The following is an 18164-nucleotide window of genomic DNA, read 5'->3' on the forward strand; positions in this document are numbered from 1 at the left end:
TACACAAGGGGCTCGGCTTCATCAAGGAACACTGGTACTATTGTGCTGCAGTCATAACCATGATGCACTGCACTTTGCGTAGCGCCGAGCCTGCTCCTCCGGGAACACAACTGAGCTCCGTACACTCAACCAAGACAAACAAATGAACTTTTATTGCAGAAACACCTCGCAATCGTATCAGTTGAGCGAAGCTGAAGATGTTTGTTCAACTCCTTGGAGGCCACAGTTTGAGGTGTGATGACACTTTCAGGGGTTCAAAATCTGAAACAAATCAGGGGAAATTCTTCTTAAACCTGACATGCATATGTCTTTTCATGGCAAAGGGATCTGAATGAGTAGTCAGACCTGGTCCGATGAAGGTCTTTTTCTACTATACTCTTTCACTAACCTAATGTTTGGAGCATTTAGACCCAAACTACCGGACCTTTCCTTGACCATAAGTGTGAGCCATAGTGGGCACGCATAATCTAAAGGTGGTTTTCCATTGATGAGACATTCTTGATCGATCTAAGGCTCCAAGAATCATGAACGTGACCGGCTTAAGAACCAGAGCTGATTTGGTGGAAGAGGGTTAGGAGCAGACCTGAGGAGTATCAGGGCAAACTCAAAATGCAGTCGACCGAAAGTTACAGTCACAGTATTTTAACATATATTTAAAGTTGTAATTAAGACTTCAGCTGTCAAACATCTCCCAGGACTCTGAACACAAACACCGCGAATACTGGGTCAACTAGGCCCAACCTGGGTGCCATCTTTCTAGAAACTGAGCCGACCTCTGAGGAGCACCATCGTCAAGTAAATATCACACTATGTTTCTTTGCATCACTAGTATCTCATCGTGAGCCCCTTAGTGTTGTCACATTACTCGTATTCATAACAGAGATACAATAGCTTGAAAATATTGATACTCATACCATATTCGATAATGGACAAGAGGGGGTAGAAATCCTGTGTGTTATGCTGCAACAGCAAATTGGAAGAAAGAGTTAGGTGGCGCAACTTGTGCACAGAAATTCTATTAAAACCATTTCAAACGCTCTATCAAGAGTGACACTAGAGCCTTTACTTAAAAACCTATTACCTTTTATTTTTTTCACTTTTAGCATGTATTGTCATGACTTTTTTCGAATTCTTCTTACTCATTTACAACTGGTGTGAAAGTAGTTTTTCATCTCAAATTTGACACTACTGCCTTGTGCAGCTGTCTGTGTGATTGCAATTTTGAGTTGTCAGCACCATAATTGGCAGCGCTTCAGTCGCAAATACAAAGTAATGTCATGTAAGTGCTGGGAAGTCTCAAAAATAATGACATCAAACATTCTCCAAAAGGGGCCATCAGTGCCAAAGTGACATTTACCTGCAGAGCCTGGGTGTTATGGGTGCACACAAGGCACTTCTGTCATTAAGTGCCTGGTGTGTTCACCTCTTTCAACCAAGCTGAGGTCAACACCAAGAGAGAGAGGCTGATGTCAAAGGTCTCGTGAAGGCGCTTGGCCACAGCGGCCTCTGCTGGGTGGTCGAGGCAGAGCACGCAGGGGTGGAGATCACTGATTTAAAGTGTGGAGGAGCACAGCTGTGAAATCCATTCAAGAATGGGATGATTATCTCTAATTAGCCTAATCCCGCATTAAACTATGTGCTCATGCTCGTGCTTACCTTAAGATAATGAATCACGCTCAGCCAACTGTTGTGGATTATAATTGAAGTGAGCGGATCCTGAGTGCACGCTGGGCGAGGCTGCGGGACGCATCTGTCCTGCCTTTGCACAGCTGCCGGAGAGCGACGGCAGCCATGTTTGGCTTTTTAATTGAACTGGAATACAGAGGTGTTTGCCAGATTTAATCAGGAGCCGGTCGTGGACGGAAACCTCATCACATTATACCTGAAATGTTTGCCGATCATGTGCGCTCTCTCACACGGCGTTATCACGGGGAGGAATATCTCATTAATATCTGACACTGATTAGCATATCGGAGACAACAAACCGAGAAAGAGGAGCTGAGAGCTCTCGGTGTGCCCTAACACGTTACGAGGAAAACAAACAAGCCAGATTTACATAATGTCTATAAATAAAAGCTTTTGACTGTTTGAAGGGAAGCTTTACGACAGCATGGTAACACTTTCTATATGGAGTAAATGTCAACCACAGAGACAACAAACGAAACTGCTGTTAAAAGCAAAAAACTCTCACGACACAACAAACGCCATTGTCTGAGAGTACAGTGCGCCGTGTTTTCCCATAAACTGCTCTAAGAGACCTCACTAAAGCTATTCTCAGCCTGTTTTAAAGAGTGGCTCTGATATAAATCAAGTAATTGCAGGCAGACTCCCATGATGTAATTTAAGCGTTAAGCTCTGAGACACAGAGATGGGCCATTAAAGTGGAATAAAATGATGTAGTTTAATTCATCTCCATCGAGCGGCCTTTTTTCATGTTCAAACAAGCAGATTTTTTTTTCTTTACGTGGTAATTGAAAGGGCTTTTTATGACACAAAGTGTTTGGGTCCCAAACTAACGCCCTGACGGATTAAGGGGCATTCACAGAGAGAAGAAACATGAAAGCCTTTTTTCTTGGATCTTAAACGATAACTTTAATCTGCGAGCCAAATTTTTCTCCAGAGCAACCTACAGATAGACGGGGCTTATGTGTCATCATCGCAGTCCTGGCAGATTTCAGCATTACTGTATCGGATGCATAAAAAGAAACATTTGTTCAAGAGTGACAGTTAAATCAAGACGCCCGCGTGACACTGCTTTTGGTGTGTCACCTTGTTACAGTCGCACATTAAATGGGATTGGGGGGGAGGCGTTTGCTCGGGGGACGACTAAATCTGGAACGAAACGAGCAAGAAAAAAACATTATCATACTTTAAAATGAGCCTTTCTGCGCGTTTAAATCAAATTCTGTTACTCCGAGACATCTTTATTGTGTTGTTGCTTCCGTCCCCGGTGGAATTTCCTATCATGAAAAAAAAAAGCTTTGAATAAATTGGGGGAAACAATTCCCACGAGAGCAGGGGGGGAAGGGGGTTTCGGAGCAGCCAAACCCGCCGACTAAACCAGAAAAAACCAACATCAGCCTCCGTCACTGCCATGTCATGACATCATCTCTGCTTCCCCTTTCCCAGTGTCCCTGTGGTCTCGACTCCCTAATTCTCTGGCTAGGATGCTGATGTTCCTCAAAAGGGCTGGGCGATTTAATCCGACGCTGAGAGACAAGAAAATAACAGCGCTCGGCTCTGGCGAGGTCCCGTCTCTCTCTTTCTTTGCAGCGCTTCCATGTGCTGTGATACAACCTGACATTACCAGCTCGGACTGCGCCCGAAATTAGATAGAGTTAGTTTGCTTTGGCTGCACTCGCCGCTCAACGAGAACCTGGACGCTGTGTGAACTCTCAGAAATGTCTCTAATGACAGACACATGGCACGGAAACGTGACCCTGAGCGAGAGATAATCACTGTCATTCAGCGTTAGAGCAAATCAGTGTGGGCTGTTAACACCGAGACCAGTACAGACCTACGCCAGCAGCGGTGACGATAATTTAGATGACATGTATTTAAAAAGCTTCTAGATATGCGTTAGCGCTCCTCATAATTGTGATGTGTGATAAACACGTTGCAAAATACTGCCTGAAACGCACTGAATAAGATTCTTCTTTTTTTTTTTTGAAGACATTTCACTTCTAACTAACTGGAGGGGAGTCGGGAGGCTTTAAAACTCTGTGTGGGAGTGTCCTTATAGAGACGTTAAGGACACATGTAAGCTGAGAGTTTCAGAGTCGTAAGGGCCTGTTGTAGACGACATTACCTACGACAGTGAAGTATTGAGGTCAAGTCAACAATCAACAAGTGGCCCTAAGGACTCTGAAACTCAGCGTTCACACGTGTCCTTAACGTGTCCGTAAGAACACTCCCACACAGAGTTTAAAAGCCTGCCGACTCCCCTCCAGTTAGTCAGAACTGAGGAAGAAAGAGGCGGTCCTATCTGTGCAGAGAGAAGGGAGGAGATTGCTAAATGCGAAGCGCTAAAATGACTGAATTTGAATGCACTTGACTTCTATGCATCTATGCATTGTTTCAGCCTTTCTCCTGTTGTACAAAATCAGTTCAACTTGGACCTACTGTCCCCTGATAGCAAGCTAGTTAGTAGCTAGCAAGCTGCACCACGTGTGTGTGTGTGTTGTTTGTGCAGGTGCGCTCGTTTTCCATTTTACCTTAAAATGAATTATTCTTATTATTTGTTATAATCAAGTGTCTGAGTGTCTAATCTGCCTGCCCACATTTCTTGTCCCATCCCATCAAGTTTGTTAGTAAAATCAACAAATTCACAGAACTTAGCATAAATGTATAACACAAATTTGAGCGTTGTTGATCGAAAGCTCCAGAAATAAAACTAAAAGCTATGATTAATGGAATTATCATTCAATAAACACATTCCTCTGTGACACACTACTCAAAATAAATCAGGGTTATTGGGATATTTTAGTGTTTTACTTAATTATTTATCCTGTGACACATCTGAAGCTTTATTATTTCATAATTTTGTGAATGTTTTTGGTCCCCAAAAATGAATGCAACGCAACCATCTCTATCGCTGCCTTATTTTGACCTATATATTTTAAACATTCATGTACAGGAAAAAGTACAGGAAAGCCACAGGAGCCGTCATAAAAGATTACCAAGGTCCTTTGAGCTGAAGCAACTAAAATAGACCCAGCTATTATTTATGCTGTGAATTACACTTAAATTTTACATTTAGCACGTCAACATGTGACAGGGACAGATTTTAACCCAGCAGTGTTAGCATTTCATGAAAAGGCCATGAAGCCAGTCATTATCGGATCAAAAAAATTCAGACATTTGCTGCCATTTAAAGAAAAAAAAAATATGACATGACTATAATTACCTAATTAGGCTGTGGCACTGTAATTCAAGGTTATGGCATCGAAGACAATGAAATAAAATGGAGGAGGGGAGGGTAAAGCAGAGAGGGGGACAGTTCAGATAAAGACTGTTGACCACAATGAAGTTAATTGTAACACTTAACCTCCATGTTTGAATAAGGAGGAGACAGGAGGGGAAGAAAGCATGTTTCTGCACAACCAGTAACAACATTTTGTACATTTAATTCCACTTTAAACAGTGTTTACTTGCCTTACCTGCCGTTTTTCATAAGTGGCTCAAACATTTCCCATCGACTTCTCTCGTTTTCCTGCGACTTCCCACAGTCGAACGCACACATTTTGACCCAGGTGAGCTCCCGTACTCGTCGACGGCGGTTTCAGGAAGTAGCGACACTCACAAAATTACGCACTTTTCTCGCCGAAATACGACACATTTGCCCCACATTTGCCACGTAAATCAGGCTGTTACATCGAAAACATTCAGTGTACAGACAGTCCGCGGTACGGACACAGTTTACTAGCCTAACAGTGACGTGTAACTTTACCTCTTTCGTTCATTTGGAGCCACTTTGCTAACGCTAGCCCAAACAGCTAAGTGACAGTAACTCAGAAAGATGGGCTCAAATTCACAGCAAGACTGAGACAAACGCCGGCTTTACATGTGCTTTCAGACCGTTTTAAAAGTGGAGTAGTGTTAATACATAGAGGTAGGTAATCAAGCTAACGGCTAGTTGTTCAATTACTGTGGTGTGTCTGTAATTTTCTGTTAAAAGTGAAAGTTTAGTGTGTATTAGTACAACTTCTGCACTGTTTACAAGTGCAATGTGTACCTTTTAAAGTCTTTTTAGTCTTATATTATGCTTGTAAATCAGATTGCCCTAAAGTAGTGGTAGTCCAGAGGGGTTGTCAGATGTATAACAGGACAAGAAAAATATGTTTTCTTCATATGCAACACAATGAGGGCACAGTGACTCTTTGAGCTGGTACCCACCTGTAGAGCAATGATAGCTCTGATAAGAGGTCACAAGAAGTTTAAGCCACAAAGTTGGGAACCTTCATATTAAGGCGATTTAAGTGATTTTAAAGGAAGAGGGGGGGGAAACATTGCACTTTACTAGAGACTTTAAGGAGAGCACAGATCAGCAAGCAAAAAAAGAGTTTCCACATCCAAGTCAAATCTTGACTTCAGTCAGTGCATTTCTAACAGGTGTAGTAAGTTGTTTCCTTGGGTAAGATTGTTCACCTCAGAGTTGTCTTAATTTTATAGGTTTTGCCGTTTCCTAATGAAGCATTCTGCTAATAACATTAGAGGGGAGGATCCCTGACTGACACAAATTGAACCACAGAGTCCCATTTGATACAAATTATTGGTTTATAGAGGTTTTATTAAAGGAAGTGTGTGAAACTCATGAAAATGTTCATAAATTCTTTCATTGTGTTTCTAACAGATTGAATTATAGTGAAAAAACAAAAGTTTTCTTCCTTTTGTTATGGACCCCTGGGGGTCCTAAGGAAGCTGTGACAGATGATTGGCAGAAAAACAGTTGGCACCTGTTTTGATATCTGATTTATTGTAATTAAAATGCCAAATATTCCCTTTTTCCAGCTTTGCAATTATGTTGTTTTTTTCTGTCTTGATTGCTTTTCTTGATTTTGTCAGTAATTGTCGGGGGAAATAAGCAATTTGATTACAACACCTTAGGTTTTGAAATTAATGACAGGTATTTTATCTTTGTTTTCTGACATTTTGCAGATAAAAATATGACCCGATAATGACAGTACACATACACAAGTTACTTCCTAAATAGCACATAACCAAATTGTTAAGACCATATTAGCATCAGTGTGGTTAGAAATGCCCCTGTCTGACATTTTTAGATGCACAAAAGGTGTCAGTATACCAATGTGTATAATTTCAGATATAATTTTTTATTTTCTCCATTTGACTTCTCACAGGACGATGCCACGCTTGCAGTCTGGGGTTTGGAAGCATTTCACCCCGGCAATCAAAGACGGGAAGGAAACCTACATGTGCAACTACTGTTTGAAGACATACACGAAGAATGCCACTAAGATGCAGATACACTTGAACAAGTGTGAGGAGTACTCTGTGGCTTCGCAGCAGTCACCAGGACCTGATGGGAGCTCCTCTGCCTCCATTCCTGTCCCCTCCTTCTCCCTCTTACCATCTGCCAGTCCGGGGGGACAGTTCCTCATTGATTCGGTGGATCAGCGCAGCCAGGCGTATGCTGACGAGTGCCTGGCGAGAGCTGTGTATGCCACGTCCTCACCTCTCACGCTCACGGACAATATCTACTGGAAACGATTTTTCAGCGTGCTCCGACCCGCTTACTGTCCGCCCACCAGAGAGGCTTTGTCCTCTCACCTCTTGGACTGTGAGCATGACAGAGTACAAAGCCAGGTTCAGGAGGCCGTAGGGAAAGCTGCCTGTGTCACTATCATTTGCAGCAGCGGCTGGTCTAAAGCAAAAGACACCAGAACTATAATTTATATTGTTGCAACTCCTGAACCACTGCTCTACAAATGCACAAACACAAAAGAGCAGATGCACCAGAGCACATTTATCACGGAGGAACTGAAAGACATCATAAATGAAGTGGGGCCGCAGAAGGTCTTCGCCGTTGTCACTGATGACACCCCGGAAATGACGGCAGCATGGGGTCAAGTGGAGGAGGCCTTCCCGCACATATCGACTATCGGCTGCACAGCGTGTGGAGTCCAGCGGCTCTTTGATGACGTGCTCGCACAGCCGTCTGTTAAAGATCTGTGCACAAGAGCTGAGCAGGTGGTGAGGTATGTGACAGAGCAAAAAATGTTAGCGGAGACTTTCAGATGCTGGCAGACCACAAAGACCAGAAACCACCGCACTACTGGGACAACCTTGGTGCTGAATAGTTGTTCTGACTGGACTGGCGTGATTAACATGCTCAACAGCCTCCTGGAGGGTCAGGACGCTCTACAAGACATGGCCGTGTCACCCACACTGGACGTTGAGGCTTCCTTCAGGGCCACAGTACAGGACGCAGCATTTTGGAAAGGGTTGAGCAGCAGTCAGAACCTGCTGTACTCAATCGGGAATTATATTAGTTACATGAAGAGAGAAGAGAGCACACTCTCTGATGTTGTTGATGTGTTCATTCAGTTAAGGCATTACGTGGGAGCGTCGCTGTCCGAGTCTGTGCTGCACAGTGCCGAACAGAAAGCAGTCATGGCGTCATTAGACAGGTGTCAGGAGTTTTGCATGAAACCCATCCACGCAGCGGCGTACATGCTGGATCCAAAGCACGCCGGCCAGCAGACGCTCTCCGGGGAGCAGATAAACGGCGCTTACTACGTGATATCCAACCTGTCACACCAGCTAAATCTCGACGATGGTAAGGTGCTCGGGAGTTTTGCCAGGTTCTCAGCCAAGGAGGGACTGTGGAAGGGGGTCGGGATTTGGAGCTCATGTCAGCACGTGTCGGCATCCACCTGGTGGAAAGGGCTGTGTTCCTCCGAGCCGCTATCCGCCGTGGCCTCCGCAATACTCCAGATCCCACCGACAGCAGGTGCCTGCGAGAGCGTGCGGTCACGCTTTTGCAGCACAAAGATGCCATGTTCCATCTCAGCAGACAGGGCGCAGAAACTGGTGGCAGTGCAGGCCAATCTCAACCTTTTAGAGCCAAGTGATGGCGAGTGTGCTCCGCTGGAGAACGAGGAAGAGATTAAATCTGAGACTCTACAGTAAGACAAACTGTGGTTTGCAAAAGAAATAGATAAATACAGTCTCAAATATCAACAAATTACAGACTCTAAATGTCAGTTGAGTTAGTGTGAGCTTTCTCTTTCTCTGAGCTCACTATACTCGGTTCATGCCTGTGGGGAAAACGAAGCTCATTCAGAGTGACTGAATCGGATGCCTTAACATGTTCTGATCACATACAATCGTTAGTCATGTGGTAGTTTATTCTAATTCAATTTAATGTTTTGCTGTTGTAATATTATGTTTCATCATAACATTGAAGCTGCTAAGGATTTAAGGTGCTCTATGTGGTTTGGGAAAATAAATTGGAACTGAGAAAAGTAATATTTACAAAACTAATATGGTAATAACACAAACCCAGAAATGTTCATTCAATGAATGGTACTCTATAACTGAATAAACAAGCTTTCCTCAGAGGGAAATAAGCTCCCCAGAAAAGTGCTTAACCACTTTAAAGGTGGTTCATTTAGTTTATTCAGTAAGGAAAATCAATAACTAAAGACGTCTGATTGAATTTATTCCCTTACATGACATAGTGCATCTTTAACAGCCTAACAAGACATGGTGTAAATAAAGCCACTGTATTTATTGATATTGATAATTGTTTTGTCAAGTTTAAAAATGTGTAAAAGAAAAAAAAGGAAACTTTTTCACTTCTTCATTGAGGTTTTGATGAGAAGATTACTGCCACTCATTTGTGTCAGTGAAATATAAGGCTGGGGGTTGTCTCAGCTTAAAACCAGTATAATAATAGTCCTGCATGTAACCAGCTGACAAACTCTTTAGTTTTTGTACAGATTAGATGAGAATTAACACGTTCATTAGTCAGCTTTCTAGCTTCTGGTAGGTGGATTTGTTAGCCTTAGATAGCAACAGGCTAACTGTTACCTCACGTCCAGTCTTTTGCTAAGCTAACCAGCTGCTGCTGGGCTTTCACCCTATATGTACCAGGTAGATATGAGTGGCATTAATGTTCTTATCTATCGTACAGCAAGAATCCAAAAGCGTGTTTCCCCTAGAGGTCAAACTGCAGCTTAAAGGAAGAAATAACGCCCATTTTCCAGTCCTGAGATTTTATTTCCAGCCAACTGTGAGCTGTTCAATACATTTCAATTGGAAAACGAGGGGAAAACTCCAACTTTAGCACCTTTTTTTCCACATTTATTAAAACACAAATTATAGTCTTTGCTTGTAAGAAACTTAAAAGCATCACAATGAACGTCTGTGGCGAAACCACTGAGGCACGCAGTGTTTTCACACACACTCACTCACCGCTCTTTCCTTCCTCTGTCAGCCGCTCTGCCGTGTCCTGCCGGTGGTTTGGCACTGGGGGCGGTGGGGCTCTGAGGGGAGATCTGGGCCTTGTAAACACAAGCATTATTAATCTTAATAGGAACGAGCCAGGACGCCTCTGGAGGTGTCTCCGCATCGTGGGCAGCAGAACCGATGTAAATCTCACCGGGTCTGATCTCCACCGCATTACTCAGTAAATCTATCACAGCATTACATTTTCCCTCCCGCGCTTCTCAGAGTGGCTTCACTGCACTGCACGTTGTCTGTTCTACATGTAGGCAGTGGCAACAGATGTGTGGTCAATAATCACAGTGATGGTATACATCGTTTTTACAGATGAAGAGGGCTGGTCTCACGATGTGTGCTGTTAATGACAGATGGCAGCACATCGGTCGGCTTTAAAGTTGCCCTGAAACGCATTAAATTAATGTAATAGTGATTTTCAGCTGGTGGGTTGATCCTTGAGGCTGAGGTAATCAGTGTAGAGGTCATGTGTGTAAAAGCTGAAGACCTGTTAGTTCCTAACAGGGCTGTAACAAATTATTCAGTCGTAATGTTGAAATTCTAAATTAACGTTCAAATCTTGAGCAGTCACGTCTGTTCATTCTGGTTAAACCTGCCGTTTCTCCAGCATCAATAACATTTATACAACAACAAGGCACAAAACATCTATGTCCGCTCTGACGCTATTACAGCAAAAGGATCCCATTATGTGCCTGCTTTCACTCGACGCTCTGCGCTCCGTTTAATCCGATGACTCACTTTATTCAAATTGAGGGTTTTGTCAGGTTTTCTTTGGTTTGATTGCGTCACAGATATGTCAAACAGGCCTTCAAAGCTTCATTTGAATACCTCAATAGAGGCTTCAAAGGTGAAATAAACGTCATTAATTACAGACATTCTAATATTGTTTTATCGACCCAAAACGCACCTTTTTGGCAACGATCCCTCAAATGTGGTGATCAAACAGTTGTGATAAAAGCTTATGTCCATCCATCCAACCATGAGACGTCAACAGCAGGGAACTTTAAGATTCAAAGACCGCCTGCCTTCTAGCATAAACTTGCATAAATCCGTGGCATAAAGTATTCATCACTTCTCATTCATTTTTTTTGTTTTTTTGCCCCTGCCCCTCAGAGAGTCTGTGCATGCTGCTGCCCTGTGCTTGTCAGCCTCTGGATAAGGCGATGCAGCCACAGTGATTGACGGGAAAAATCAGCACGGTAGATTTTACAGCCCCTTTTCCTTCAAGACGTTACGTAAGAAACGGTAATTCTTCTCTCCAGGGCGTCTGGAAATCGTTTAAATATTCCTGTGCGTCCCTCACTCACTGAGACGGGGCGAGGCGAAACACTAGACAGCGAAAAATTGTCATAAAACAGGAGAAGTACAGGAGGATTGTGACCCCGGGAGGAAACCGGGAGCATACCGTGGAAAAATCCCAGGAGGACTGGCATGCAAATGTAAAAAAGCACTGTAACGGAGGCAGAATATTTGACAGCAACTAATGCTACCATCTAAAATGACAAAAAAACAGTGCCATTGCCAAGTGTTTTTTTTTCTTTTTTTTTGTAATATGCAAATATGTAATTTGTAATATAATTTCTCATGGAATACCACATGGATCTTGGCATATTGATCTGGCATATTTAGGCGGCCGGTATCTACGAGTAAGTACAATTTCAATGTGGATGAAGGGGACTGTTGACTGAGGTATACGCTCTACTGAGTGCCAGACTAGGTTTTAAACTTTACTTTAGGAAAAAAAATTCCCATGGAAAGACAAAAGTCATCCGTGCAAGCTTGTTATTTTCTGCTGAAGACATACATTAAAAAAAAAAAAAAAAAAAAAGTTTCAATAACATGTACATTTCAGCAAATGTTACAGAAATGAGAAGAATCCTGGACTAGTTTCTGCCGTGTATTTATACACGCTAACGAGGATTTACAGCGGCAGGACGATTATGTCAGACTAATTCCAACAACACTAGTCCCTGCATTCATTGTAATATCACACAGTGCACTGTTTTTGGTTCATCAAATGTTTTTAATAGTTTTTGGGGCGAAGGGCACCAAGGAATATTGGCTTTTGAGTTGGCTTCACGGGCAGAATACATATCAATACTGAAATGCGATGCTGTGACACGCTATCAAATGAGCATGTCACAGCATCGCATTTCAGTTGGCGTGTCAATGGCATCCACCAAGCGCACATAAAAAGCAAGAGTTAAATTGGATAAAGGGGAAATTAAATGAGTTGCATTTCAGTCCACTACTGGTGAAACACAAGCTTTCAACAGCACTGCCTGGATCCTGCACACACACACACAGAGGAGAATCTCGGATGGTGGTCTGGCAACAATAACCAACAACAGAAAAACATTCTCCTTCTCCTCTGGGAATTGTGATTGCAGTACTGATTAAGCCGTCTGAATTCTCTATTAAGAGTCTTCACAGCACATTACCCACCAATCCCCTGGACACCGTGACAGCAGATTTACCGTCGACGTCTCTCTTATCTCCGGACATGTTTAACTGCGGAGGAGCGCCGTCGCAGTTTGTTTGTAGTTCTGGGGTTATGAAGCGCAGCGTCGGGTTGGCCACATGTTGTGATCCGATATTTAATGTCACATGAGGTTGGGTGTAATTTCTGTAATCTAATCAAGTCCAAGCAAGTATGGCTGCTTTAACAGCTGGTGCCAATCCGACTGTAACTTCCCCCTGGTCAAGGACCGATACTATTATCTTGGCCTGGAACAATGGCTGGCTTTAACAGTCGCTCTCGTGTATGAGACAGGGGAGAGCAAAGCGAGGGACCGGTGCTTAGATTGCAAACAAAAGGCGGCTTGTGTGGAGAGGAGAGAAAGTTATATTTTTTTACGCTGGTATCGATGGCTGAAGGAGCTGAATATGAAACCCTTAGAGGAAAAGGCACAGTATGAGATATCATCAACAAGTCTTTCTCTGCTCACACTCCACGTAACATATGCTGCAGCCTGTGCACTGTCCAATGAATAGTTTTGACAAAGTCATGCAGGCTCTTCTCTTGACAGCTTTTAGTAAAATGTCTGTGTTTATTTGTGGTGTACTTGAATTAGCTAGAGAGTTTTGCTCAACTGCTAAATGAAAAAATTTCAGTGGAACTACTAAAGAAACGATGATTTGGCTCAGGCAGTTGGCAAGTTTCTGAAAAGATAAATGTTCATGACATTTTTCAAAGAATATAAACAGCATTCTCATGTCTGTACAGAAACGACAGACTTTGCCAAGAAGCAATTAGCTTAGCTGTTCAGACGGAGCTGGAGATGGTACACGGTAAGTAGGGGGACAGTTTGCCTGGCTCAGACCAAAGTGACTTTTAAAGCTTTTAAACAGATCAAATTAATTAAAATAATTAATAGAAATGGTTTTACATGGATTGAAGTAACTATTTCTTCATGTCGGACAGTTGATTGATCAATGCAGTACCACTCTGAAGCGTCTCCAGATGTAGCGGCAATTGAAGAGGTGAAAATAGCCACTTTTATTTCCACGAAAAAAAAAAACCCCTTCTCAGCGATGAGTTATTTTACCTTTTGTGACGCAGGTATATTCTTAACTAAATCACATAAGTGACAAAGTTATTTTAAGCTAAACCACAATGTTTTCCTCGACTTAACCATGTAGTTGTCTTGCCTAAAACTTACCGAACTGGGAGTACGCTTTTGGCTGGTTCGCTGCAAGGGTCATGCTATTTTGGGAGCGCTCAGGGAGTCACTGGCAAGCAACCCAATCCAATCGTTTGGGTATGAGGATGCATTATCAGTACCAATTAGTATGATTTCCCACATGTAAGGAAATCCACACATATACAGGCATCATACAAACTCCAAACAGTAAGGACCAGGGTGGAGTTTTGAAGCCGGGACCGTTCTGTTGTAAGGAGCCTCCTTACTGCCTTGTTAAAGCATCTAATAGAATGTTTCTGATTCAGAAATGCAGACACTTTTGACCTTGATGTAATGTTTAATTTGCAGTAGATTCCTATCTGCACGCTTGACTCTATGGTGGGTACCACCAGGCTGCAAATTGCTTCCTCCACTTCATCCTCCTCATCGAGCCCGAAGTGGCCGACCGACTGCGTCAATATGCCGCCGCTTTATTTAGAGATGACCATCGTGTCAGACTGTTTGGCCGCGTAAACCATTGCTAACGCTCAACCTACTGTAATAACAGACGGGCAATGATTTGTGGTTCGAGCCCTCCATCATTTTCTCATTCCTCACCCGGGCCAACACCAGCCCACCCATCAACCCACTCCATCTCTAACCCCCGGTCTGAAAAACAAAAACAACAGATGGGCTGTGCCAAGGAGACTGTGACTGCTCCTGGCCATTACCACAGCCAGGAGCCAGAGGGGTGGTGGGAGGGTTGAGCTGCTTGGGTTGCAGATATGTAAAGTAACCTGGTGGCAGGGAGAGTCTGGGCTGTCCTCTCGTGCATGTCTTGTTCTTGCTGCACTCAGCACCTCATAATGCTTTTATAATTACATTCCAAACCCGCTGAATCATGATTAGTTGATCAAAGCTTTTATTTTTTTCTTCCTGGAGCACCAGCTTCTATAAGCTTGTATAGCAGACGTCAGATAGGCTTGTGGTGGAAGACGTACAAAGGTCCTTTACATAAGTAAAAGTATCAGTACCACTATATAAAGTGGTCAGTCAGCACAGAGGTTGTATTTGCTACAAAGGATGAAGAGTAAAAGTAAACGTTTCTTCATAAATTTGCCCTCAAAATGAATATATCATTATGTTACATCATTATTGCATATTTAAATATGCATTTAATGTTCTTATATGTACTGTAGCTCTGCACGAGTTATTAATGGACAATAACGTTTTTGAATCCTGAATCTATACAATTCAGGAGTTTAATCTGCCTTTTGTATTGTGTTAATTTCATAGAAACATTTCAGAATATTTCCTATTCTTTTTTTCCTTGTTGTTATCAAATATTTGACTTATATGAAGCAATTTGAGGCTAATCCTAACCCTAAACCCTCTGGTGGACCTGCTGACAACTCTCAGCAACCCAGTCATGTGAATATATGTTGGCAACGTACAATACGTACGTTTTACAAACCACTGAGATTTTTAAATGTCAGATTTCTTTAAATTGCAATTAAAGTCTCCTTTGGGTCAGTTTTAAATGTTATGTTGTGACAATGCTGTATATATCATGGTCTGGGAAGGTTTAGGTCCCAAAACCACTTTTTTGGGGTAGGATCATAAGATCATGTTTTGGTTGCCAAAAACACAGCTGGAAATCTCCCAACATCTCTATAAAAATTTGTATTCATGTCAAACTTAGAAATGTTAAGACGTCATGGTTCCTCGTCAAAAATATCCAGTGGTTTCACAATTAAGGAATGTTAAAACACAGTCTTGAACCTTGGTCACTGGCTTGGCAGCACTCTCGCCTTTAACTCCCCCACATCCCCATTTTGTCGACCAATATGGTACGTAACCGATGACACGTTAGCTGGAAACACCCTATTCTGGCAGCTGGGCTTCTCATAAACATCTTCAACATAATGCACATAAACTACGCATTTATCTCGGGGGGGGTCACGATCCAAAAAGATTGGGGTAAGGGGACCGAACAGAAACCTGTAATTTCAGCTGACAGATAAATGTGGTGGAGTAAAATATTTGCTTTTGTAATGTATTGGAATCAAAGTATAATGGGGCATTTAAAGAAAAAACTTAAATACCAGTACCTCATAATTGAGTAGATTTGCGTCACTGAGGCTAACACAGTCTGTTCACAAGGAATCCAAAGGTTCAAGGCAACCCGCAGAGGAGGCTGATTACTGTGATTACAGTACTTGGACATTTATATCAAATATAGATATTGGTGATTAGGTCACAGTGAGATATGAAAATGATCGGTGTGTGGAAAAAAAGAGTCTGCCATCGGTACATTACATAATTTTAGGGCTTTCAACGTCTTGGTTCCCAACATCTGGATTCTCCGGAAAAAATGTGTTAAAATGTGTTGTGTTGTTTGGAATTGGTTTGTTGCTATGAGCTGGTGTGTGGATGTTGTTTTTTCGTGGCGTGGTGCCTCGCGAGGACGGAGCGCTTGGTAGGAGCTGGCACATCTCACACGCACCCTCATTTTATTCCAGCAAACATTGGCTTTAGCCGAAAGCCGAGGGGACTCATCTGGGATGAGAAATGGCCCGAAATAACCCAAATAGTAATGGCTCTGCCGGGGATGATGCCATTTACACTACATAGGAGGTCTATCTGTTTCATCTTTCAGGGGAAAAAAAAAAGTCATTCTGTTTGGGGTAATAGTGAGGCGTTATCGGGGAAAGGTTGTAAACAAATGGTGAAAAAATGGTGACGATGAGACAAAGAGAGGGGGGGATCTTGGGCTTCTGCCATCGCCAGTACAAAAATAACATGTATTTTTTTATTTTTCCACATGGAGGGAAAGTGATTGTTACATCGGACATACCTATTTAACCAAGAGGGAGGAAAAAAGCCGTGTGGCACATCATCATCATCATTGGTGTGCGAGAGATCTTCACGGAAGCCTTGGCTTGTTCTTCGGCGTAGCCATCAATCAACTCTGGGGGACGTTTTTTTATCCCTCATGTCTCTATCTCCTGCTTTACACTCCACCTCCTGCCATCTCCACATCCCCTTTTATCCTCATCTAATGTCCTCGCTCGCTCGACAACATCTGCGGATTCAGGAAAGAGAAATGAAAGCGACGATACGAAAAGGGAAAGCCGTCTCTCTTCCCTCCCGTGAAAGAGTAAAGGTCGGGCTCCCTTTGAATCAAACGACTCTTTTGTTTCTAAACCAGGAGATGAAGTGAGAAAGAATTGAGCCGGGGCCCGGACCGCTTTTTTGGAAAACGTGTTGCTGCTCTCCTCATTCGGCAGAAACCTCGGCGGTGCCAAGTACGCAGCTCTAACTGCAACCAGATGTGCAATTATAACCACTTACAACCGCCGAGGCTCTTTTTGGTGGGCAAAGAAAAGAAGGGAGATAAACTCCTTGGCAGAATAGCCGACATTCTGCAAAAATATTTATCTGTTGCAGCTTTAATACGGGTATTTTATTGTATCTGAGACGCAGATTGTGTGCTCTGCACCACATGAACCGGTACAGAAGTGAGTGTGTTTTATAAGCTAATTATAGCCTGAACACGCACACTCAACGAAGAGAAGGGGGTGTATTGATTTCCATCCAGCTCATTATTGAGGCCAATTGAACGAGCCAGATTCTTTCCTCTGCTCCGAAAGTGAGAGGGGGGGAAAGAGAAAAAAAATCTAAATAGATTACTAACCCGCTTTATTTGTCTCTCTTTCTGAGGACATAATGTTCATTCAAGCTGACATATAGTTTCCTGAGCCGTGCCAGGAGGTAAAAAAAAAAAACCCTCATCCATCCTGTCAAAGCGATTTTACTTGCCTTCGCATTACAGACTCCGGTGGAAGGGTTCATGGGAAGCTTTTAGGATAGATGGGCGATAGAGGGAATGAGAAGCATCTGTTTCACATGTTTGGGAAGTCCCCCTTTTTTCTTCTTATTCTCCATTTCTAGAATGTTTTCCATTAGTCCCATGAGCGTCTGATCACGTGGAGATGGAATGTCAGAGGTGCTGATTTGCTGACAGTAAGCGGAGCCTCGCTCCCCCTTAGTTACTGTTGCTACACCTGTCAAGATGATCGTTCTACTGTGATGCATGACAGTGGCGGATCGACCACTCCCAATTCAAGGTCATCTTTTCTTTTTTCAAAGGTGTGATTTGTGAGAAAAATTGATTTTTGAGTCTCATTACCAACTCGTCAAACACTGAAGCTTTGAGATGGCGGCCAGCCTGACCTTCAGTCCCAATGCATCAGTATTTGACGAGCTGGTAATGAGACTCAGAAATCAAGTTTTCTGACAAATAGCAACTCTTGATTTAGCTGAATTAATAACTGTCGCTGGCAGATTTAGAATGTTAAAGCCCCCTTTCGGTGTATTTTGATATCTTTATGATTATGATGATTTCATATTTTTCTGAGATGTTTCATGGCAGTGTTGATGAGCCACAGGAGAATCATCTCGGAGTCATATGTCATCCTCCAGCAGGGGTTATAAAAGCAGCGTGGCTCCGTTAAGAAACAGGGCAGTGCAATAGTGCTTATGTTCAGAGCCAGC

General features: G+C 42.8%; 2 long non-coding RNA genes across 2 annotated transcripts in view; both read right to left on the minus strand.

Moving 5' to 3' along the window:
* The window catches only part of LOC119017194, a 39431-nt gene extending 34138 nt beyond the window's left edge, over nucleotides 1-5293 (minus strand). The window contains exon 1 of the long non-coding RNA XR_005074361.1: nucleotides 5160-5293. This is a non-coding gene — a long non-coding RNA (uncharacterized LOC119017194). The remainder of the gene's footprint in view (nucleotides 1-5159) is intronic.
* Nucleotides 5294-6812: 1519 nt separating this feature from the next.
* The window catches only part of LOC119017195, a 28038-nt gene continuing 16686 nt past the window's right edge, over nucleotides 6813-18164 (minus strand). Inside the window, exon 2 of the long non-coding RNA XR_005074362.1 lies at nucleotides 6813-10028. This is a non-coding gene — a long non-coding RNA (uncharacterized LOC119017195). The remainder of the gene's footprint in view (nucleotides 10029-18164) is intronic.

The sequence above is a fragment of the Acanthopagrus latus genome, chromosome 3 (genome assembly GCF_904848185.1).
Source record: "Acanthopagrus latus isolate v.2019 chromosome 3, fAcaLat1.1, whole genome shotgun sequence".
In the NCBI taxonomy this organism is placed as follows: domain Eukaryota; kingdom Metazoa; phylum Chordata; class Actinopteri; order Spariformes; family Sparidae; genus Acanthopagrus; species Acanthopagrus latus.